Raw genomic sequence first — 26,369 nt, 5'->3', positions numbered from 1 at the left:
CCAATTGAATTTTGACTTTTCCATTGCAGGTTCCTAAAATGTCACTGGCCCATTTTAGTAGCTGCAATCATTGTTAAATCTTTGTCCTGTGGGGTAACCGTTAACAAGGGAGACTTTTTAAAAGACCTGTGTGGAATAAGGACACACCATCACAAAATTTCCAAGTTATATACATTTTTTGGCACCACATTTGCTACGTTTCTCATTTATAGAAATGAAAGTAATTTGAAGTTAAAAGTATCAAATTTTAGGCCTCAAAATTTATCTTTTGCTAATCCTTTCAGATACTCAAATTTAAATAAAAAATTATCCATCCCACACAGATGATGCAAGAATTCTTCTTTGCATTGCTGAGTATTAAACTATCAAATGTGTGATCTTGCACTGCATGTGGTATTTCTACAACATTTGAATAAAAGATGAAAAATTGTTATAACAACTATGATACAAAATTAAAATTGAGTGATGCTGAATGTTTAATCATGGTGTAATTTCTTTGTCCCAGAACGTCTTTATCACTATAAGGACAAATAAAAGCCTTGAAAAAGGCTCCTGGTTACTGGAGCTCACCAAGGCTAAGTAAAAGTGCAGATATGTTAATTCTGATAATCAGAGTAAGAACAGTTCTCTAATATATAAATTTTACAGAATCAAAGGATAACAGAACATTTGAAATTGGAAGACACTTTTGTAGATCATCTAGTTCAGCTTCTTTTGTCAAGGCAGGTAGAGCTGGAGTGTATTGCCCAGGGTCATTCCTGTCAGGTTTTGAATATCTGCAAGGCTGGAGATTTCACAATGTCATTGAAAAACTAAGTTCAAGTTTTCAACCATCTCCACAGTAAAACAGAGAATCACAGAACAGTTTAGGTTGGAAGGGACCTTAATAATCATGTGTTCCAATCCTCCTGCCATGGACATGCACTTTCCACTAGACTAGGTTGCTTAAAGCCCCATGCAACCTGGCCTTGAACACTTCCAGGGGTGGGACACCATCTCTGGGCATCCTGATCCAGACCCTCACCACCCTCACAGGAAGAATTTCCTCCGAATAGCTAATCTAAATCTACCCTCTACCCCCATCTCAGTATTGCGAAGAAAACTGCCTGGGACCCCAGGCTCTATGCCTTTCACCCTCACACCACAGTCACGCATTCACACTTGAGATTTGCTCCACATCACCCTAACAGCATCATTGGGGCCTGCCAGGACAAACAGCAAGAAGTGTCAGTCCAAGGGCTGGACAAGCTCTGTAACATTCCACATCCAAGCACCTGGCAAGCAGGAAGCCCTCCTGGGCAGCAAGCCAGGTGGGCAGGCAGTATCCTCTGTCCCCCACTGCTGTCACTCACCCCTTCCTCCTGCTGCTGCGGTGGGGCTCAGGCTCAGCCTGCTTGACATGCTAGACATGGATCCCAACCCCACACCAGCCACCAGGGCACAGACCCTGCTCCACAGCTGCACACCTTCAAGAGGAACATTTCATAATGGTCCTCTAAATGAGAAGAATGAGATAGACTATGTGCAACACAAAATCCAGTGGGGAATAAAACCCAACAAAACAAACAAACAAACAAACAAAACCAAACAAAAACCCAAATAAACAAAAAAAAAAAAAAAAAAGAAAAAAGAAAAAAAAACCAAAAAAACCAAAAAAACAACAACTAGGGAATGTAAGTAAAAAGAATGTAATATTGACATGCTGGCTTGTGTGCACATAGATATTTCCTGGCATAGATACACTGTACTAATTATTCTGCCATAGTTCTATCAATCTTAGCTCCCATGTGGACATTCTGTAAGCCAAAACTGTTATTTTGTCCCAGAATAATTACACTAGAATAATTATTCCAAATAAAATTACTATTATTTTGAAGCAAAATGTCCATACTGATCTTAAAACAATACAGTTATAGCAGCATAGATTATAAACATGCCAGGAAATATCCATTTGACGACAAGCCCTCCAGTGGTAGAAAATTTGCAATGAGTTGCAACAATTTAAGACTTTATTTTCTTTCTGGTTTTGTTATTTGTTGTTTGGTTGATTTATTTGGTTGGTTTTTTTTTGTTTCCTTGCTTGTTTGTTTTTAAGGTTTTGAATTTTTACTTTATTTGTTTGGTTAATTGGTTGATTCTGTTGGTTTTTAGTTGTTTGCTGGGATTTTTTAATGTTTCTGGGTTTCTTTGTTTTTTTAACAAAAAGGTAATTCTATAGTTCATGAAAATGACACCCTAGTGTCACTGGGATAATTTTCTACTATTGTCGGTGTCCTGAAACTCTGTTAATTTGGAATTAATTTCCCATGTTCTTTGGAGTGGTTATGAACTGCATGATCTGCAGAATCATGCAAAATTTCAGAGCTCAACAAACAATAAATGACAGAAAACAATAATGCAGCTTATTCTGTGACAGCCTTTGGGATCAAAGTCCATGAGAGATGTCATGGCTATTACTCTGAAAGGGTTTTCCTCCACATTACATGTCCTTATTCCTTCTTCCATTGCCCTGCCTCTATTGTCTCCTTCTTCTATTGTCCTCTTGTCTATGGTTTCTTCCTTCTTTCAGCCAATTTCAGTGTGAATCATTTTCCTTGTGTACTGCAGGAAAAGTAAACAGCCACTTTAAAGTTCTAGGCTTCTTAAAAGGAGTGACCTAAGAGGAGAGGGCAGCGAGTTCACATTATGATTGCAGATGGTTTTTTTGTTCTGAAATAAAGTAAAAAAATGTTTGAAGAACCTCAGTCCTCAGAAAAGTATTTTACTGGTGTTATTTGACAGTTCAGTTCATAACACACCATTTGGTATACTTTTAGTACCTACATTGATATATGTCAATAAAATGTGCATGGCTTTTTCTTGTCACTTCAACTGACCTGAAAGAGGTCATTGTCTCCACAAATACCTTATAAAGGCAACCTTTTAAATATTCTAGAGTTCTTTGATACCGTCAACTTTTCTTGATACAGGCACATTTGAAACTTGTTCAAGGGTAATAAGCACGGGTACCTCTTTTGTTCTTTCAAGTATACCTCTAGGTTTTACACAGTGTATTTTTCTTGTTGATAGAGAGAGTACTCTATTCTGGGGATTAAAGACAGAACACACTCTCTGGTTTTTAAAAGTTCTTTGCTGATATAAGCATTTAGTAGCAGAGCTAGCAGCTTGATTCTTCAGAAAAAAAATTCACGCAAACTTGCTCTTTGCAGGGGGTATCTGTCACTCAGTGCAGTGAGAGCAGCAACAGCTTATTCTGATCTCATCATTAGCAATGAAACCAGTAACCTAGTTCTGCAAATTAACACACTGAAAAAAGCAGTCTGAGGAGCCAAGTGGTGGAATGATTTCCTTGAGTTTCATAGAGAACATGTTAAGCTTCCTAATATTGGTTCAGTGCAGCATTTATGTATTATAACAGACATCCCAGAAAAAAGAGATCCCACTAAAATGTCTGACTGAGTGACAAAAGAAGATAAATGTCTGATACATCTGATAATACCATAGAGCAAAAATCAAGTAAACAGGAGATATATAATATTTTTAAATATGCAGCCAATTGTACATGTAACTTTAAAAACTCTTTGGATTCATATCAAAAACAAAAGAAAATAGCAAAATATATTAAAATATATATTGGAAATTACCAAGACATGCAATTGTTATTTTAACAAAGGACAATAATCTCTAATTTTTCTCCTTGCAGTTCATACCTATCCCAGATGAAACTAATTAAGAAACAGTATTTGAGAATGGCAATTCTGTAGAAGAGTTCTAAAGCCAATGTAAATTTCTGTAAAAATCATTATGTCATATAAAAATAATGTCTACTGATTTTCATATGTTTTAAAAAGACTTCATTCCCAAAAGACAGAGTTCTGATATTCTGGATCCTAATGAAGATGCATCCTACCCAGCTTTGCTTGTTGAAAAGTCAGATTCCTAGTCTAAGACAAATATTTAGGTTTTTTTATATAGCCAATGGAGAAAGACTGGATTCTCAAAGTACATTTCTTTCTCTGTGTTTTTCCAGCTGAACGTGACTGAGAGAGCCTAACCAACTATTTAGGGCTGGGCATCCAACTGCTAGATATCCAGGTCATGCTTGAGAAGCGTCCTTATCTAAGGCTTCTAAGATACTTACTTTTGGTTCTGAGAATTTATAACACTTTTGTTGATCTCCCTCAAATATTATGTGATCTTTCTGCAGACCAATTGGCAGTGTTACATAGGCTTATAGTTTTCATGGATAACATAAAGCTGCTCAATCTTTTGCTTACAAGCACTAGGCAGTGGATTTTCTGTCAATATGTAGCACTTATAAAGCAGACAAGCAAAACAATCAACAACAGACTCTTACTCTCTCTTCTCCCTCTCCTTCTCAATTAACACTAGGGTCAAGCTCAACAGTTCAAACAAAAAGAATTATAATTTTTTCCTTTAAAGAGAAGTAGTAATTTCAGAAGAAAGATATATTATTGATTTGCTTGAGTTTTCCTAAATAAATAGTTTGTTATTTGCAGGCTGCTTCAGCATACATAAATAATAATCTGTTTGGACTAAGCATTTTCTGAAAACATCCCTGCTCTGCAATAAGTTCTTGAGAAAATTTTAATCCCAGGCCCATTTTTGTGGAATACGAAGATGCAAAAACTCCAGATGGGACATTGCAAGAGACTGAGGAAAGGTATCCTGACTCAGAACTTTATTCCACATTTTGTTTGCATTCAATCTATGTTCTCTGATGTGATTTATAGCAACATAATATTTGGATGAGCAAATCTACTCATATCAAGAGCAATGCAGAAAACTAATTGAATTGAAACATTTTATTAAATCACTTTGAATAATTTAAAGATGATGATGGTGATGATGCCATGATATTTTTGCTGCTCCAAAAAGAAAAAAAACAAAAACACAAGATTCCTTTACAAATACACTCTTTTTTGTTTAGATACAATATTTTAAGAAACTGGATACTTGGTTGAGTATGAAAAGAAACACCAACTTTTTAATACATTATTAGGCACTAGATAGTTCCTGTAATCTGAAAATCCACCTTACTTTTTTGTCTATTTTCCATCAATATATATGATCATTTCAATCTTTTTCTCACAAGGTTATTCACTGCTTTATTGTCTTTAAAATATCAGCTACTAAATTCAGAACAATGACCTTAAGCTTTAAGTTCAGATTTTGTTTCAGTTTTAAGTGTGCAGTGATGCCCGCTTATACTTAGTAACTCAGTTTCCGCTACTCTTGTGCATGATCCTACTGTGTAGTCAGTTTTATGCAAGGTTTTGTTGGACATTCTCTTTTCTGAGGAAACTAAGATTAGTTCCCTTCCTTATATCAGTCCTATAGTCTGTGATTTCAGGCCCCTTCTGCCCTCCTACAAAATTTGCCCAAATGATCCAGAGTCTGTCCAATCTTTCAAGTGAAAAAGGAAAAGAAAAAATTCCTATGCTCACAACCTAGAAAATTCTTGAATTTTTTCTTATTTTCAAAACACTTTTTGTAAAAAATAGGCAATGTTTCATCTATTTTTCAGGGACATGCCGACATTATCAAATCTCCTGTATAATATTACCCCTATAAGACAGAGACCCCAGTGGATATATGTATGAGTGGGGTTGCTCCTATTAAGGAACACTTCCCCTTTATGAACTCCATGAGATTCCCATCAGTCCACATCTCCAGCCTGCTGAAGTCCCTCTGAATGTCAGGACAACCCTCTTGTAATTTAGCCACTCCTCCCAGTTTTGGGTTATCAGTAAACTTACTGGAGACTAGAGGCTTCACCATCCTCCAGCTCATTAATGACGATTTTGAGCAGGACTGGACTCAGGATGGATCCCTGGGGTATACTGATAATTACTGGCCTTCACTAGCCTCTGTTCACCAATCATCATTCTTCAGGCCTTGACATTCATCTAGTTTTCAGTCGATCTTACAGTCTACTCATCCAGCCCATACTTCAGTGGCTTTTCTATGATGATGTTAATTTGTGTTCTGATGGAACTACGTATGTAGCTTCAAACTCCACCAGCTAGTTTACCATCTTCTGTTTTCATAACAAAACAACAGACTTTCTAGCTCAATGCTCAGTTGCTCAGCTGAGCAATGTAAAACTTGCAATCTGATTCCTGTTTTCAGGAGCATTTGCTTATTGACATTAAATAGACATTGGATAAAAAGTTTCAGATTGGTTTTAAATTTGCTAGGTAGAGCAAAGCAAATCTAATTCAAGTTCAGTGGACTATTCATGCTTCATCAAAATAATACCACAATGCTACTTTTCACTTGAAGAAATTATATCTTTTCCTGATGCTGCACTGCACTGGAGCTCCATCTAGCTCTGTGGTGTTCTTTTGCACTCCGGCGCAGGCGAGCACCAAGAGTGGGGGAATCACTGAGGAGTAGGCTTTTCCCACAGCGAAACCTCCAGAGACTTGGGCCGCCCCAAGCTCTGTGGTGCACGGCATCAGGGATGGAGGTAACGAAGAAGAGGAGTCTCTTTGGAGTAGAGTTCCCAGCAATGGTTTATTAGGACGGGGAAACGAGGGACCCCCACTGGAAAGGGTCAGGTCTGGGAGAGCCCCAAGCACTGCTGTGCAGGGGATTAAGTACAGCCCAAATCTCCAGGGGAGGGTACAAACAGTGGGCCAATAGGGAATCCCGAGGGGGGGAGTAAGGGGAGGGGATCACAATTTCATGGCCAATAGGGATACAGAGACGGACAGAGCAAGATACATTAACCAGTGGGGCCTCGAGGGACAAATGATTGACAGGGAAGGCTCTGGAAGTTAGAGTGGGGTTTACAATGATGGACAAGGGAGTAGGGGCAGGGCTGGGGTGACAGGCAAGGAACTTTCAAGAAGGAAGGGATGGGTTTGCTTTGATGGATAGGATGTGGGAGGGATAAAAGCAGGTAGAAACCAATACATTCAACCCAGGGAGAAAAAGGAACATACCAACAAACAATTCAAACTTATCAACTTTGACAAAATAAAATAAACACACTGCAACATTTTCCTCGAAACACATGCCTGCTAGAGTAATTTGGTTCTAGCCCACATTGTATCAGGCAAAACTGACATATAATCTGGTTAATATACAATCAAGTATTTTTAACTCCAGAACCCATTCAGATGCATAATAAAACTTCTTGCAATACAGCATTATAGTACATTTACATTTAGCAAAATCACTTTTGTTACACAACTTAAAAGTGTAAATGTTTGAGCAAGAAATAACATCTGAAACTTTTATATCAGCTTTATGAAAAAAACTTTGATCATAGCAGTCCTTTTTTAAGATTTCCATACTTAAAAGTAGTAACACATAAGAAAATTTATGTAAATGACAAGAAGGCACTGGTGAGGCCACACCTTCAGTTGTGTATCCAGTTCAGGTTTCATGCCCCTCACTTCAAGAAAGACATTGAGGTGCTGGAGTATATCCAGAGAACAAAAATGAAGCTGGAAAAGGGTCTAGAGAGTGTCTTGGTTTATGAGGCAAGATTCTGGTACCAGGGGGTCTGCAGGTATAGTTTCCAGGAAAAGCTGCCAGAAGCTTCTCCCATGTCTGGCAGAACCAGTGTCAGACTCCTTCAAGATGGACCCACTGCTGGCGAAGGCCAAGCCAGTCAGAGATTACAGCAATGCTTCTGTGACAACATTTTTGAGAAGGTATTGCCCAGAAGGAATTGCAACAGAGTAGTAAGAAGTCAAAATATGTGAAAGAAAAAGCCCAGCAGACACTCAGCTCAGTGGAGAGGGACGGAAAGGAGCTGCTCCAGGTGCTGGACCAGATATTCCCCTGCAGCCCATGGTGTGGCAGATGTTCCCATGCAGCCCATGGAGGTCCACAGGGATGCAGAGTTTTTCCTACAACCTCTGGAGGAGCCCTGCACCAGAGCAGGTGGATGCCCAAGAGATGGCTCTGGCACCAAAAAAAATCTATGCAGTTTTCCAGCAGGACCTATGGACCCATGGAGACAAGAGCCCATGCAAGAGCAGTTTTCCTGGTAGGATTGCAACCCCCTGGGAGGGACTCCGGCTGGAGCAGTTCATGGACAACTGTAGCCTGTGGGAGAGACTTCTACTGGAGAAGTTAATTGAGAACTGTCTCCTGTGGGAGAGATTCTACACTGGTTCTTTCCTACAGGAGAGTTCTCCTTCCCTGAGGAGGAAGCAACAACAAAAAAAACATGCAGTGAACAGAAGTTAACCCCCACTCCCTGTCTCCCTGCAGTTATGTAGGAGAGGAGGTAAAGAATTGAGAATAAAGACTGGGAAGGAGGGAAAGGTGGGTAGAAGATGTTTTTAAGTTCTCTTTTTCTTCTCATTAACCTACTCTGATTTTGATTGGCAATGAATTCAGTTGATTTCCCCAAGACCAGACAAGTCAAGTCTGTTTTGTCCTTGACAGCAATTGGTGATTTCTCTGTGCCCTTATCTCAACCCGTGAGCCTTCTGCTACAATTTCTTTCTCATGTCCAGTTGCAGAGGAGAGTAATAGAGAGACTTTGGTGAGCATCTAACATCCAGTCTAGGTCAAACCACCACAGTAAGTTGTATGAAAAGTGGTTGAAGGAGCTGAGGTTGTTTAGCCTGAAGAAAAGAAGGCTCAGGGGAGACCCTTTCCCTCTCTACAGCTGCCTGAAAGGAGGTTGTAGCCAGGTGGGCGTCAGCCTCTTTTCGAAGGCAACAAACAAGAGGATGAGAGGAAATGGCCTCACACTGTGGCAGGGGAGGTTCAGGCTGGACATCAGGAGGAATTCCTTCAGTGAAAGGGTGATTAATATTGTAATGGGCTGTGTTGGGAAATGGTGGATTCACAATCCCTAGAAGTGTTAAAGAACTGACTGGAGGTGACACTGCTACAATTTAGTTGACATGGTGATGTTCAGTCAAAGTCCTAGCTTGATGATCTTGGAGGCCTTTTCCAGTCTTAATGAATCTATGCCTCTATGAAGACAGAAACCTGCATGTTGAATATTAGAATTTGGAGCCACTACAAAAGTAATTGGCTGAATATTAGAAAATAATAGAAAACTAGATTACATCACATGAATTCTGTATTTTCTAATGAAATTAAATTTTTATATCTCATCAGTTTCTAACTTTTCAGATAGTTGAATTTCATATTCAATTTAATTTTACACTGTGGTTATACGTTATTAAAAAAAACATTAAGCCAGATTTCTGAACATGACACACTGAAAACCAGGGAAAAGACCAGCAGAGTTACTGTGGACTCCCAGAATAATGGTCCCCAAAGTACATTTAAAAATAGTCATGACCAAATGAAAGACTCTTGATCCAGCCACCTCCGTTCTGCTTTTTTGACTTCACACTATTTACTGTCCACATTGTTACTGCATCTTCACAGCTATCACACAGCTAAAAGTAGTAACTTCTTCAGTTAGGTGGACCGTTTCTGTTATCTGCTGATAGGATTCTTTACACCAGGTTTCTCAGACATGAGTGATTCTACTTTCCCTGTGTTTTCTGTAAATTAAAAATGCTGAGCTACAAGAAAGAGTATGTAAGTGAAGAGAGAGGTCATATTAAGCTGTTAAATGAAAAAGTAAAAGTAAAAGAAACTGTTTTTAATAAAAGTTTTTAAATTTAATTTAAAAAAAAAACAACAACAATGGATTTAGGATAATCTGGTAAGCTATACTGTGTAACACCTTATACAAAAATTTGAAAATTTGACTTCCAATGAGCATACATAAATCAATCAGCCTAGGTGCTTTTGAAATTCAAAGTTCTTCATATTTCTTTACTCTGGATATCAAAATAGATCAGGAAAATTATGCCATAAATTTTAATTTGGTGACTATAGTATGATCAGCAGAAATGTCAATGTAAAAGCTTTATACATCTAAAATTAAACAAATGAGACGTGGTTAACTGTCCAGCTGTGCAAGTCTCTTAATTTAAAGAGATGAGATTAAAATCCATTTGCTCTTAAATTGTTTTTAAAAGTGATTTCTGATTTGTTGGGGAAAAAAATTACTTTAAATTCTCAGGCTGTTATTACGTATCAACGTCTCTAGAAAGATTCTTGGTGAATCTCATCCCATGTCTCATACTTGGGCTGTAAGGACTTTAAGACCGAGCTGTTTTTTGCTCTGTACTTAACTTGGGACAGAGCAATATGTGCTCGTGTACCTTCTGACAGCATTGTAACTGATACAGAATAGGAAAAAATCTAATTGGTGGGGGAAGAAATGTACAATTTTAACATTCGAGGAAGACAAGATGAATTTTCCTGTAATGAGGGAGCATGAATGTGAGCATGGCACCTACTTTTAAAACACTCTGTGCTGAGCAAATTATTTCCTTATCACTTATTCCAGTTATTGATAATTGAGTCCTCCCTATCCATGACTGCATGTAGCTCAAGTCTTCACCATATGCCCATGGTCCTCATAGTGTTCAAGAGTAAAGCTTTCCTAATCAAGCAAAATCATACCATATAACAGATTTTTTTGTCCTCTAGGGCCTCTCTCTGCAGTAACAACACTAAAAAAGTGCTCAATCCTGTTGAGCACATGATTGAATAGATGCATGCGACTATTCAGCTTGCTGGAAGAGGTGGGGGCAAAATACAAAAAATGGAGGGGTTTTGAGCACGGGCTTTAATCTGTCAAGTTTAACATCTGCCTGCTACAAAGACTGCCAGGACAGGATATTCTGTACCACATGTATGTGGGCACTCACTAGATAAAAGTGCACAGTGAAATTAATTGTCAGTTAACAATTTAAAACAGGAGGTAGATGTTCATATCCTCAGAATATTCTGCAAAGCAGGGAGCACACGTGTGAAGGAAGCTTACATTTAAGGATTTCTGTTACTACTACTGCAAGAGAGTTTCGTTAAACTTCTGAAAGCAGTAGCATTGGAAGACAGCCTCTACTTAAAAGCCTCATAAGGAGATGTGACATTCAGGACAGAAACTGAGATATTTTTATCTTGACAAAGGTAGATGTTTGAAAAAAAGCACATTAGTTTTCAGAAAAAAAATCGCTGGATTTCTGAACAAGTATCCTGCTGAGATCCAGTATAAAAACTTCTAATCAAAGGAAATAATTTGAATGTCTCAAAAAAAGACTGGTCACATAAAGACCTGGTTTCTGAACTAGTTTTGCTGGTAGAAGCTGAGATGACTGCACAGTGAAAGTAAAGAAATATGAGAATCATGAGAGAGAACCTCCAGTAAAGAAAGAAGAGTTTTTACTATCTGCTCAAAGACACCAAACTGTAGTACTAGGCTTTAAATCTTCCCTGGAGTTTTTCAAACACCTAGGCCATTTAGGTGTAGGAGTTTGTTTAGCCCTAATCCATGGCTAAAGGTGTATATTGCAAAGCTGTTACATATTTAACTAGTTTGCTGTGCAATTCTTGTAATAGAACTGAAAGAAAGGTTCATTTTATTGAGTATCAGTCAAGCTTGTAGGCAAATGACTTTAGGAGATTAAATTAGCCATCTATGCTTTCTCTGAAGTAAATAGGCAGAGATAGACCACTCCAGGAGGCAATTTATTCTTTCTAAAGTTAGTTGTCTAAGGCTGTTTGGATGAATCACTTTTTGACAGTATTTCTGTCTATTTCAGAGGGCATCTAGTTAGCTTCACATAACTATTAAATGTTTAGGAAAAAAGAAACTTTACTAGTCTTTATACACAGCTGCTTTGAACTGAATAAGCATATGCACTTGTTCTGAGTTTTAGAGTTCTAATACTCTATTAAATGTTGTTGACCCGTAACTGAAAACAACCTCTGTGGTTCTGGAGGTGTATTCAAAGTTCTAATAAAAACCAAAGTGAATAGAAAGGCCACCAAAAAAACATGAAAACAAAGCTAAAACCAAATCAAACCAAACCAGAAAAAACAATCCAAAATTTTAACTTGAAGCTGAAGGAAGAACTGAAAAAGAAGATGAAAGAAAAAAGAAAGGGTCCTCCGTAAGCAACAAAAAAAATGTTTTAGTGAACTTGATGAGAAGTAATAAAGACTATGTGTCCATATTAATTTACATGTAATAATGTCCTCTTTCTACTATCAACACCAAATGTTCAATTTCATGGAAAAATAGCACTGTTCTTTTTTATAATTGTTAATGTTTTTGAAACAGGAAAAATACATGAAAAGGAGTATTGGTTTATTTCCTATGATGACTCATTAAGTTATAAAATTACAGTTGATTTTGTAGATTTTAAAATAAAATCTGTGGTTTTGCAGAGGACCAGTTGATCAGTTCAGAAAAGCTATATTCATGTACTGGAGGAAATGCTTTGTCTGGACCAGTCTGTGGTGTTGCCTGTTGAAATACGTCTGTGGCAATCAGATATTATGTGTGATTATGTATTCACCTTTCCTATGTTACTCTACATTATTGGGTTTATTTTCAATTGTCTGCATATATCTTCACCCCAATCTGTTTTTGTCAGTCTCTTTGCACGTACAAAGACTTTAGATTTTCCAGATACTGGTGCTCCTGTTAGAATGTGAATTTCTACCCATAAACACTGAGCTATTCATCAACAGAAACTTTTCAAAAGCAGATGTTTCTGTTAGAGGAATTCCCCTCTCTGACACCCTCTTTAACACTGTCTTCAGAGATTGGAGCAGAAAATGACCTTAAATCTTTCCTCTTTTGAAGCTACACTCACTTTGATGTTACACTGAAAGATAAGAGAAAGGGCTGGTACCTCCACAATATAAAATGGTGTGAGGTTGTGTGCAGGCAAATAGGTTAGGAGGAATATTTGACTGGATGACTGTGGGTAGCATACAGAGCCTTTGCTGATGTGAGCTATTGGTTATAAGTCATGCTTACATGGATCCCAGTCCAAACCTATGCATTACCCATGTGATCCCTGCCAGTCCAAGACTTAAACTTAGTCAAATGACCCTTGACAGAGCTACAGTAAATATAACTCTGCAAAATCTGGCCATGTCCCTCATTCCAACCCTTTCAGGCTATGGATGTTTCAGATCTAAACCTCACAGGAACGGAGCAGGGAGAGATGCAAAAGAGTATGAAAGCCACCAGTTAGTGAGGGAAATCAGTGATCTGATTCATAAACTGGTTCATAAGCTTGGTTGTTTTCTAGTCCATAGAACAATGGAATCATAAAATGGTTTGAGTTGACAGGGGCTTCAAAGATCATTCAATTTCTGTCCCCCTGATGGGGGAGCAGGGACACCTTCCAGTACACCAGTTTTACTGAAACCAAATCAAATAACCCCAACCCATGAACTCTTTGCCAGATAAACTAACACCACTGAGAAACTAGTGCTGGTGAGTACATCCAGCTAACCAAGTCTATTAAATGAAGTTATGGTACTTCTGATTCACTGGCCAGTAAATCCAAAATGCTAGCTGCCCAAGCTGGCTCCACATCCATACAATGCATTAATCCTAAACATGTGATCTCTGACACCTAACACGTGGATGATAGGGACAAAGCCAAACCCCTGTATTCCTCCCATACATAAAATAGTACTCACACATTGGTCCCCAGAGTCTGGAATCTAAATCTTAATTGTAATCTCACCAGTCCTTGTCAGATTTGAATCTATTCTCATCCTGCTGCTTCTTCTGTCCCTCATTACAATCTGATAGTCCACAGTGGTTTCCTTTTCAGCTATTTTCCTGTCAGACCCTCCTAAAAAGCAAGTCTCCAGTCCAAACCAATCCAAGCATGGACAACGAGCCTCATTATCAGAATTTTCTTGGTAAAAATTTAACTTTCAGTACTTTGTTGGTCTGTCCCTTCCACCAATCTCAGCAGTAAGAGCTGTAACACAGTGATCTCGTTTAACTCCTGTCCTAAATCAGTCACTCTGTCCTAAATTTACATCAGTCTTAAATATTCTCTGGTATGGGTAATGAAACATTCACTCAGCAGAAGGCTTCAAAGCAATTTAAAATTTTATTTGCACTTTTCATAAAACTAAGAATGTCAATTTATAGACACAAATGGTCACAAATCTGTAATAGGGATTTACTGTAAAAGGATGCATTTTTTCAGAGTACAATAATTGCTTCACCCAAATACCGCTTCATATCAACACATAACATACTGTGGACAATACTATGAAGTGAACCATTTCATATCAACACATAACATAATGGGAAATGAACAGGGTGCAGCAATCTCATTGACGTAATCTTCTGTGAAGAACTTCAAGTGATCTTTCCACAAGTAATTTGAGGAAACCCGGGAAACTAGGAAAAGCAGAACTCATTCTAATAGAAGAAATACTCTCCTTAGTTTACAAATGAAATTAGTGTACTCTGCTAAGTTTGATCGACACTTTTATCTCGACAAAGATTGATTATCAATTAAACATTGCATAAGCCAAAAAAATGATACTTGAAGTTTATCCAGATGACTTTAATAGAAACAACAATCTCCGATATAAACACTGCTTGGAAAAAGAATATTGCTCAAATACTTCAGAAGCTACAGGAAGTTTTAATGATATCTTGACAAAGCAGAAAATCACAGTAGATAGTATTGAAACTTAAGGTGACCTTGTAAATAGCTGATATAAAACATTTTATTAAACTATTGTTTCCTGACATTCCACTTTTTCCACCATTTGCTGTCAGGTTATATCCAGTGAAATAAAACTATATGAATAGCCATCCTTCAAATACTAAGTTCCATTGTTTTTTCTGCCTCCCAGGGCATGAAATAGCTGCTCACCACCTGCTGCTCACAGGCTGGTTTGTCAGGTTGCAAGTCAGAATTGATACACACTGATTTTTTTAGTGCCCCAAACTATATTATATCTCTGTAGTGCTTAGGATAGCTCCTGTTGCCCTGTGCTGATCTACAAACATCCCCAGAACTAAATAAAACATAAACCAAAAATAATTCTAGACTAGACTATCTTTGTATTTGAATTCTACCATATGTCATACAAGGACTTTGAATGAAAATTGTATATTTCAAGCAAGTAACAGAACAGGCAAGGGCAAATTCATTAAGCATCTGCAGCTGAAATTATTTTGGGTTCATTTATTCAATGTTTTTCATGAAATAATTGTATGTGGCTGTTCAGACTTACAAACAAACACTTCTGTTTTCAAAAATTATGAAAGAAAGAAAGAAAGGACAAGAAATTATTCAAGGAACTTTCTCAGCTGACATCCTCCAGGTGCACCCCATATTCCTGTGTGTTTCCCTTTTATTGAATTATTTATAATCATTTGAAAAAGCAATAGTATTCATTTACTTAAATTTTTTGAACATACAAGCTGGAATTAGGTACAAAAAAAGGAAGATTCAACCCATATGAGCAATGCAAAGCTTTTTAAGCTGTGTTTTTCTCATTACTTTTCACTTGATGGAAAGAAAAAAAAATCTTTGACTTTGGTCTAGCTATCATAAAATGTAATCAAAATTCTTTAAGCTCAGAATAAGATGTTCTAAATAGGTTAGCAAGCTAAGTTTATTTTTAATTCTATTTTTATGAAGTCAGGTCATATTCCCAAAAGAATGAACACAAATAATATTTTTTTTTTCTTGCAGAAAAAATACAGGTTAAGATTTATGGGCAAAATAACCATAAGACGTACTGTTATTTTTTAAAATACGGAACATAACCTTGTAAGTTCCACAAGGAGGGATTTAGCTAAAAATCAGACATATTTACAGAAACTGCAGAATTTTTAAAAACTTGCCCTAAATTCTATTTCTATTTCAAGAAATCCCTAATGTTGATATGGCTGGGATTGTAAGTAAAAATATTTTTAATGACACATTTACTCCACTAGCAGTTACCAGTCCAGATCCAGCAGCAGTGGGCATCCCTAAAAGCTGGTACTCAGGCTGGTTTTGCCCTTCAAGTTACTATTTGTGCCGGCTTGTTTTATTTTTGTTTTGTTTTTACCATTAAAAGTCATTCTTTATTGGCATGAATTTCCAAAGAGCCCTATAAATATTGATTTCTCCTGGAGAGCAGGATCACTTGCACCTGTAAATGTACACCAAAGATATTAAGTACTGTGGTCAGGAAAACAGTAGGAAAGCTTGATTGCATACCTTCATCCCTTCAATTGAAAGAAACACAACAGACAAACACCACCACAACAACAAGAAACTCCTAAATCAACCAACAAACAAAAATGCAGAAAAGAAAACAAAATGAAATGAATGGCTGTGCTCTGTTGGCAGCACAGGTATATCAGCAAGCCCAAAGTATAATGGAAACCCAAGACTCTATACTCTTGACTGTCAATTTTTTTCCAAAGCAGTTTAGAAGATTCATTCATGTGATTTAAAAGCTGCACAAAGCAATCAGAAAAGAGAGAACTGTCTATAGCTTGATTAACAGCTAAGAGAACAGAATTAAAATGAAGAACCATTTAGCCATAGAAGTTAGATACTTCTTTTATTAAGCAAAACAGCCCCTTAGCTGGTTACACAGCAGAAGTGATTGCAGATAGATAGAATGAGACTTCATCTGATGTCCTTGTGTACTCTGTATAGTCACTGTTTATAAGATTCTTTAATGTACAAAAAAGACACTTTCTCCTTTATAGAAGGATATACCTCAAAAGCTATGTTGAAATTTGCAACACACCCGTGAGATCTATGGGAATGAGTGTTGTTCTGTACAATTTAAATAACAAATATTTTATAAGTTCATATTTCCGAAGTGAGAAATGAATTTGCATAAGACATATTTTTCACTAAACAATATTCTGTGACTTTATTGGGAAATATTTATTTATTTTCCAAACTCTTATTGGTTTTTAGTTTTCTATTGAGATCCCTAACTGTGCTCCTGTTGGTACGTGCCACATATCCAAATAATTCATAAATATATTTAAAACTTATTATCATTGAATGGACTTACCTTTTGATCTATAAACCCCAAACCAAACAAGAAACAAAAAGTGAACCAGAGCAAAACCCCCCCCCCAAAAAAAAACCACATGAAGTGCCAATGATGCAACAGGAGAAACTATTTTCTCAGTCTGAAACTGATTGAGAACATCCCCTAAATAAAAATAAAATGCATTTCTGTGGATGTAGTGATGCCTCACCATCTGTCCAACATCTCAGATTTACTCTCCCAGATAACTTCATATTTCAAGAAGCATCACTTAAAACTTGGCCACATGGAAAAATGCTCTTCAATAAAATCTGAAGGTCTTGCTTTTAGCTGTGAGGGCCTCTAATCTAAATGAATGATGTGCCTGTAGAGTAAGCTGCATTTATATTTATGGAAATAGGGGGGAGAAAATAGAAGGAAAAGAATGCTAGAAAGAAAATAAAGACCAAAGAAAAAAGGAGAAAATAGTCTGGAAAGAAAAGGAAATCTAGGAAAACAGATGTAAAAAGAAAGCAAACAAAACAAAACAAAATGAAAAACCCGAACCAAAACAAAAAACCAAAAACAAACAAAAAATCCCAAACACACCCAGTAACTCCAGAATGATGGCAGTGAAAGACAGGGATTTGCAGAGAAAGCCAGAAGATGCTGGCAGTCATTTATCAGTCTGCCTTGATGAAACAGGTATTGGAAATTAACTCAGGAACCCTATGAATTACATTCAATCCATGCTCTGGGCTAAGCACTTGTCAATTTTAGCTTCTATTGCAACCTATTACTTACAGACTACATGGCTGGCAAGCTAATGGCACTAGAGAGAGTTAAAGAATAGCAGCATAAACTGTGTACAGCGATGCTTGTCACAGTCTGAGCATATCTTCCCACTGCCCAGTGGGAAACCTGAAAGCCCAAACTCTTGCTTTCTTAGTGAACACTTGACCTCATATCACACTTTTCCACATAGGAGAAAAATACGTACCTGAAGAATTAATCAATGATCTGCCCGTCCAGAGAAAGCTTTCACAAAGGTTTTCTGAGCATTGTGAAAAAGTGCTGAGACTAAATTTTCTTCTCCCACCACATAGGACAATCCACTCTGAAGCAGAGTTCTTAAAACTGACAATTTTTTGGAATACATTAGTAAAAAAGTACCAAAATAGATTCTCCCTAATAAATGTAGGCCTCTTATGTATACAATGTACTTTTTTTTTGTGGATCAGGGTATCCTAGGTGTCTAATACTTGATTACTTAAGATTCAAAACCATCTCCAAGGGAAGGTACATTTTATATCTACAAATGCATGCATTAATAGTGTTGCACTGAAATATTAAAAATACACTTTATTAAAAATGTACCCACACAACATACTGGATCTGCTTTATTGTATTTTTTTCAGCTGATAAGCTTGTCTAAGAGTGAACTATTTTAATAACCAAGCACATTTAGAGTAAATGTCAGCCACTGTGATTCTGTGACTAACAGCTGCTTTTGCTGTTGGTGGAGAGAGAGGGAGAGAGAGAAAGAAGTACAAGTACCAAAAAACAGAGTGAATGCCAAATTAGAACAAATGTTTGTCAAGTAAAAAGGGCAGGTTTTTGTTTGATGAAAGAGACTTAATTAGAAAGCTCACAGAAAGAATCTGTCTTGAAAGTACCAGATCCATTTTCTTCAGATAAGTTAATGAACCACACTGAACTTTGCAAAGAATTGCTGAACCAATAATACAAGACAAAAAAAGAAATCTAGAAAAGATGCAGCAGCATCCCTTGGAAATGAACTAACCAATTATCAATGTGACACTCCATCCCAGGAAAGGAGCGATATGACACATTGACTTACTATTTTTCCTTCAATTTGGGTGAGCAATGAACAAATAAATGCTTATAGAAAGAAATTACTTTTGTACATTGTTTGTCTTTTACAGCAGACTGTAAGTTCAAAATTTTAATCACTTGTTGTATGTGCTAAGTCACCTACATGGTACATTATCTACCCAGTTTGCTGTCTAATTCTATCAAGGTTTGATTTTTTCCCCTAACAGCAACCATAACAAGAACCTATTAAGGAACATAATATTTTGCATTAGACAAGGGCATCCTGACTGTATTAAAGAACACAGTAAACAAAATTCTTTTAACAATGACAAAACAATTAAATAATGAAAAAAAAGCAAGCCCAAAGAAAAAATTAATATGTAGAAACTCAAAGTAACTCTAAAGTTGTCTTAAAAAGTAAGATTTTATTCTAAAAGTTTTTGGAGAGTTTTATGTTTCATTGGTATTCTTTTTGTGCTTTTCTTCTCATTTTTAGCCTTTTACATTACACCCATATTTGACACAATACTGCAGTCCTGGAATTCACATCTACAGCATGTATAGAATTGAATCATAAAGCACCTATACTCCTATGCCACCAATTAAGCAAAAATACTTTTTCCTCATCATAGGACAGACAAATAAAAATAAGATGCATTAGAACAAACAGGCAAGAAAAAAATATGAGCATAAGTTAGGACTTAAAGATCCACAGAAAATTCATGTCATATGGATTTTCAAAACAGAAAATACAAGCCTTTAAGAGGTACTTTTCCACATTTTCTTTCAGTTTATCTTTGCTTTAAGGTTACGGAATTGAGCCTTTGTGTATGGGGTTTTCAAAAGGCTCATTGAAATCTCCAGAGATTTTCTATCTGTATATAAAATGTCCTTTTCAAAGGACAGAAAAGCATGGATAAAGATAGAACTTTAGAAGTTTTGGTATACATAAAAATCAAATGCTTATCTTAGCAGACGGTATTTTATTTAACTAACAAAAAACATTAAGTGTATTTGGTGGAGATCCTCCTACTCTGGGATAGCTTGAGTTCATATTCCCCCCTTTTTATAACAAAGTATGTAACATTTTATTAAGAGATTCTTCCAATAAATATGGTTTCAGATATTAAAAAACTAATGAATTATTTGACACTGCAAATACGCACTTATTTTAAGTATGAGTTTATTTTTATGAAGGTTCGGAAGATTGTTAGTATTTGTAGCAGCACTTAAGAAGTACAAGCAAACTCCTCATCTTCCCCATCAGTGCCCTTTTATCCCTGTCATCTGCAGTGTCTGTGTATGTGTAATATATCAAAAACATAGTGACTTAACTTGGGTTAGGGGTTGGTATATATCCTCTGGATATTCATTCCTACAGAATATACTATAGTAGGTGTTGCTAACAGCGATAGTAAGAATTTTTTTAAAGGATGAAAGGCATTCCTGATCCCTGAGAATGCTGAAACTCAAATAGATTGCTTGGAAAATCCATGGTTCATATGGATATGGAAAAAACTGTTGAACCATGGTAACATTGTACAAACTACTCCCACAGTGTCATAAAGTCTCAACAACAGTATAACGGTATGTCAGGTTGATGGGTCAAGGCAGCAGAAATATAGGTGTTAAAACCTAAAATACTTTCTTCTGCTTGAAAAAGAGCTTGTTTTTTTTCTCTGTTTAGAGTGATGTTGCTGTGGCATTGTTCAGAATTCAAAATGTTAGCAAAGATGATAGTATGCTGTTACTAGGTCGACTCTGCTTGAACGGATATTACCTGCAAATGGAAAACTACAAGCAAGTCACGTCTCCTGAATGCCAACTTTCTGAGTTTTGGGCCTCTCTGTGGGAACACAAGTGGGTACACTTCTGAAATATATACTGGTTATTTTTTTCTCCATTGGCATTGTTTAATGTTATTAAGTACTGCTCTGTCAAGACCGGGATTCATAGGAATATACAACATACTGCAGCATAAATATTTCTCAGAGCTTCTTGATCTTCAGTACATACAAGGTGTCCAAACACCAGTGAAGGAAATAAAGTAGTTTGTATAGGTTACATTAGTTTAAGACTGTGGGATTTTTGAGTCACTATTCATTTAGCTCTCATCTTCCAATAAAGGAACATGAGAACACTTGGTAGTCTACTGTGTTTATTCAGAGACTGCTCAGCCTGTTGGCTGCAGAGAATAGCAGTATCCCAAGTACACACAGCCTTTCAGCTATGATGGTAAAGATTCTTCATTTCTGCTCTGGTGATGATGCAGGTAATTCCAATGTTGTTATCTCTTTTTAGTATGCAGATGCCTCAAAAAAACACTGCTGACCTACCAAGCTACAAAAGGAGGCAGTTCTCTAATGCAGTATTGCACTGCAGGGGTAACAACACCACAAACCCACAGAAGATTCCAGTGGTTTTACTTTCTGCAGGAAACTAAGAAATCCTTAAGCTTTCAAGCCCTTTTTATTTTTTTGGTAAATAACAATCTTTGTCTGGATGAAGTGATAATCTGATTAAGCGTTATCTCTAGTGTCCTGCATTGTAAGTCAAAACGATTTCTACATTCTTATATGAATGATACCAGAAATGAATCACTACCCAGAGAGATAGTGTTTGGAAGATGTGTTATCTGCAGGCAGTCTGCAGCCTCTGATAGTGAATCTGGAGGGGTCATTGCCATGTTGGGTAACTAACTGGTGAGTTCCTTTAGAAACCCTGATCAGACCAGTTCTGTATGTTGTTCATAAGCAGGTTAACACTGTTTTAGTTTCCACCTGAATTAAACTGGTCAAACATTGAAATTATTTGGAATCTTAATCACTCCATTGGAAGAGAACTTATGCATTGCAGTTAGCTAGTTTATATTTTTCCTATATTTCTATATTTCTATCAATGTTTGCATGGAACTGTGTTGTGGTCTACACTAAAAAGCTGAAATTTACTATGTCATGCCATACTACTAAATACAGACACATATTTTACTTTTTCCCGAGGGAAAAAAAATAGAATAGAGATAGAGATTCCATATGATAACACTGTGGGAGTTTTTTTGTGGCTCAGAAAGCCTTTTCAGATCTTGACTCTGCCTTAACCATCTTGGGTGTGTCCTACCTTTGCATCTGAGTGAGACAGAGCTAAGGTACATTGCAATTTCCCTTGCATCTGAGTTTCAGTGAGGGCAGAAGCTCGCTGGACAGACTTGAAAGAAATTCCACTATATCCACTTTATTTCCTTATCTGGCTGAGAGACCACATGTGCAGAACTAACCATTGCTTTACAGTTTATATAGAGATTGTGCATGCCAGCTTCAACAACAGATAAATCATATCACTATAATTATTGTCAAAAACAGTGAATGAAGTGTAAATCATTGAGTCATATTTACCCTGAAAACATAAGAGTAACTTGGATCAAAACAGGAGTCATAGCTGTAGAATTAGTTCAATATTTCCCTTTCAAAATTAGCTTTTAATGTATATTTACTCTCAGAGAGCTAAGCTAAAGTTTTGACATATTTTCAGTGTCAGAAAATATGGTAATCTTGCTATTTATATCTAATTTGCAAGCTATTATTTCCTTGAAGTATGTGGAAAATATATTTTGTTTCCTAAATGCACAACAATTTGTGATTTAAGAAAGGTAAATTATTAGGCTGATGACTTGATCAACAATTTTTATCTCACATACTTCTCACTGTTGTAAGTTTCTTTCATTTGCCTTGTACTGAAAATATTTATGCTGACCACCAAGCTACCCCTGGTCAGTCACAACTAGTTCAGGGAACATTTTATCTTTTCTATTATTTACAGTCCTACTTGGCTCGACTTACTTAAACCAATATGTCACCTTCTTTTCATTTTTCATGCATGGCCACAGCTTACAATGAACTTGAAATAGGTCTTTATGCTTCTGTGAAATATATCTATAATTTTCCTTTTACTTTTGTAGAATGGAAGTCAAGCTGGAAGAATATAATGTGTGATAAATTGGTATATTTTTCATTACTAAAGAATGTGAACTATTTTCTCTACTGTATATTTAGCTGCTTTTGGCTTTGAATTTTTTGCACTTCAATCAAAGTGCAATTTTGAACAAAACTGGTTTTTAACTTTTATGGGAGGCTCAGCTAGATTTCTTTTTTCATTGTAACTAACTTGCAAGAGAAAAGTTACCAGCAGAGAAGACCTCATTATCAAACATGGATCAAAACACATATCAAAAATAACCAAAGGTACACATATATGTATATATGTAGCCAGGAAGTGATTATGCCGTTGTGTCACAAAAGCAGTGATTACAAGTAATGCTTAGAGACTTGCTGCCTTTGTATTAAATTCCTTCCCCTTAAACTTTTGCTCTTCCTGCTGCCACCACTGAGATAACAGTAGGAGCACCGGCAGAGACAAAACACCGGCTGGTTGCTGTTGTCATTGCTTAAGTCAGGGCATCTGGCCATCACAGAAAAAAAATGTCAGTAACTTTTCTAAATATAAATTCTAAAAGTACCTGAAAAAAAATATGTTCTTTCACTTATTTCTTGATTTGATGAAGTTAATGCATTTGACAAATCCTGAAATGTTGTTGGACTTGTAGTATGTTGTACAGTTCATTTATATACTACAAATAGCTTCTATTTGTTTTGTTATTGTGATGTTTGGAACCGCTTTTTATCTTGTCCACTTATTGTCTTTTTTTCTTACTGTAATCATATTTCCCGTGTTGAATAGGATAACATTTGGCAAACTGATGGATATTCTAATGACTGTAAACTAAAATTTTTATGTATGACCCACTAATTGTCCCTCTTCGTAAATTCTCAGTACAAACTTCCAAAGCTAACCTCACAGTATTAGACAATTTAGGGGGAAAAGAGCTGTTTATTGTCATTTTCCGGATTTAAGAGAGATTATTTTTCCTTTCTCCCTACCACAATGCGAAAACACTGCAAAATGACCTGTTTATCTTTTATGGTCCAGCTCCTAGGAGACAGAAGGTATAGGCAGAGAGTGAAAATGCAAGTCCAGCTTACGGATTTTTTTCCACCTTGTTTCCTGTGGAACAGCAAAAGAATTTATGCAGCTGGCATCTTCATCTACACTATTGTTCACCACTTCTCATACACACTTTTGAGGAATTAAGGTGGGTTTCCTCCAGAGATTAATTCATAAGATTCAATAAATTAAATAAGACACAGAAACTGAATTCTAAGGAGCCAAATATTATCCATTGGTCCAAACAAGGGGTGAGGGGAAGGAAATTAAACTGTGAATTTCTCCATGTGTGACATACATCTTACCTTTCCTATAGCAGCTCTGACTTATGGCATAGGTACAATTTAAGGAAGAAGTTACAATTAACCAACCAAATAAAAACCCAAAAAGCAACAGATTTTAATTTGAAAGCAGATAATAGAATAAGATAGTAGCTTGCTCTTTTTCAGAAAAAGTCTATGATATTCCTATTCTTTGGGTGAAGAAAACAAGAAAAAATAAAATTAAATTAATCACTTCCTACCCTCTGAAGTTTTTGGAAAACCTAGCTTTAAATAAAAATAAAAAGCAATTGCCAACAAAATGCATACAGATAACTATCTCTTTCTTATTTATTTTAAAGCATTACAGATGCATTCTGAAGACAAGTCATCAGTCAACAGTGACAGTCAACAGGAAAATATATAAGAATAAATTGGGCTTTAATTTTTCTTGACTAAGTATAGGCATCTATCATAACTAATGCACCTCTAATAGCACAGCATTTTTTACATTAAGTAATCTCATCTATTTTGTTATGTGTCTTAAACCTAATTAGAAAGCAACAGTCCTAGCAGTTATAAGAGGAAAGGCAATATTTCTTTTGACCAATGTAGGTGAAATCTACTGCAATTAAAGTTATGGCAAAGTTTATGCAAGAACAGAGAGATCATATCTTTACTAAATAGGCTGTGAAGTCCTCCTACTTTTGGTGCTTAATTATTGGTGTCATGCTTGTAATAGCGGCATCTGTGCACACTCAACACTCTAATGGGCAGCTCCTACAGGACTAATGAATTTTAATTGATGGTGTTTAGCGTGGCTTTTGGTTTGTGGCTCTTGTAGAGGAGGCTATGCCCTTCTGCTCTTCTGTCCCCAAGTGAGCTGCATCTCTGTTGGGGGGCTCATAGGTACAGATGGTCAACAAAAGGTGAAGAATGCCAGAACTCTCTGAGCATCAGTCGCTTTTCAGTAAAGATAAAGCCTGAATTGCTAATCAGCTTCCTTTTTTCCACCCAAGCTGTTTACGCTGTGGTCTTAATGCTAATCTCTTTTAGTTAGATGACACATTCCTTTTTAATTCGAAAAATGCTTCCTAGTCTGGCAAATCAGAAGGCGACCTCCTTCCCAGCCTTCCCATAGGTAGATTTAAATGTAGTGGGTTTTTTCAGGGGCAAAAAAAAAAAGACCTCATGGTTGCATTTAATAATTTTATCCATTCCCTGAGTTTTTGCTAAGGACTGAAAACAAATACATCTTCCTAAAACTGCGGTTTCCTTTCTAAATGTTAGTCTTTCTGTATGTATATTCTTCTCCAATCAAATATTCAGTCTTCACACTAATACTTCCTTCATTTGTGGTTACAAAAAGATGCAATAGAAGGCAAAACTTATTTTGTGGAACTATCATTATTTTTGCTTGGTATAAAGGATTTCTAAATGGAGTGCGGACGTAATTAAAAAAAACCAACATGAGTGTCATGAGTTTATTATTCAAAAATTCCTTCTTCAGGAAGCACAAATCTTTAAATTTGTAGTATATCAGAGGCTACAGAGAGAAATGCTCTAATAAAGATCTGATTTATATAGAAATTGAAAATTGTCCACCCCACGGATGGCTAATTAACAAAGCTGTTATTAGATTTCAGAAAATTGCTTGTCTGTTTCCTTTAGCCTATCCACCTAAAATGAAAAATCAAAAAGCAGGAATGTGCTGCTTGTAAGTAATATCTCTGGAAGACTACCACCTTTTGCTAAAAAAAATCTTAACAAAATGAAAAAATCCACAAAGTCCCCTTTAAGCATTGTCTTATACTTTAAAAAAGACAAATAAATATGGATTTTTTTTTCTGGAAAAAAATTAACTGATATCATTATGAATGATTGCTTCAAATAGCCATCATTTACTGTTTTTCAGATGAGAAGACTGAAAGAGTTTAATATGGCATTTGCTTTCTTGAATACTGAAATAAGCAATATTTGTACTGCTTTCCAAAACTCATCTGTTTTATCCTTGGCAAAACAGCTGTTCACACCAATTCTGCTGTACACAAAGAAGTCATCATGCCAAACACAGGCATTCAGCTCTTTAAGAAGCTATACCTTCTAACACGTGTCTCTATTTCCTAGAAACAAAGCCCATGTCCATCAAACTTTAAGTATGCATGCCATTGTTCACTGTGACTTCTAGAAATAATGACATAATAAACTGCTCCAGAGGAGTTGACAAAAAGAAATTACTAAAATTAATCATTGAAAAGTGCTGCTTTTTCTTTGTATTTCAAGCTCAGCAGTTAAATATGAAAGGATTTCTGTGAAGCTGTCATTATTTGATAACAAGGACATATCAGCTAAAGGTGATATAGTTTTATACAAAAGGTGTTCAGAATCTCACATCTATTGACTTCAACTTGCAAGTAAATCTTTCAA

Source organism: Poecile atricapillus, chromosome 1 (genome assembly GCF_030490865.1).
Source record: "Poecile atricapillus isolate bPoeAtr1 chromosome 1, bPoeAtr1.hap1, whole genome shotgun sequence".
Lineage (NCBI taxonomy): Eukaryota > Metazoa > Chordata > Aves > Passeriformes > Paridae > Poecile > Poecile atricapillus.
This window is presented reverse-complemented; position numbering follows the sequence as displayed.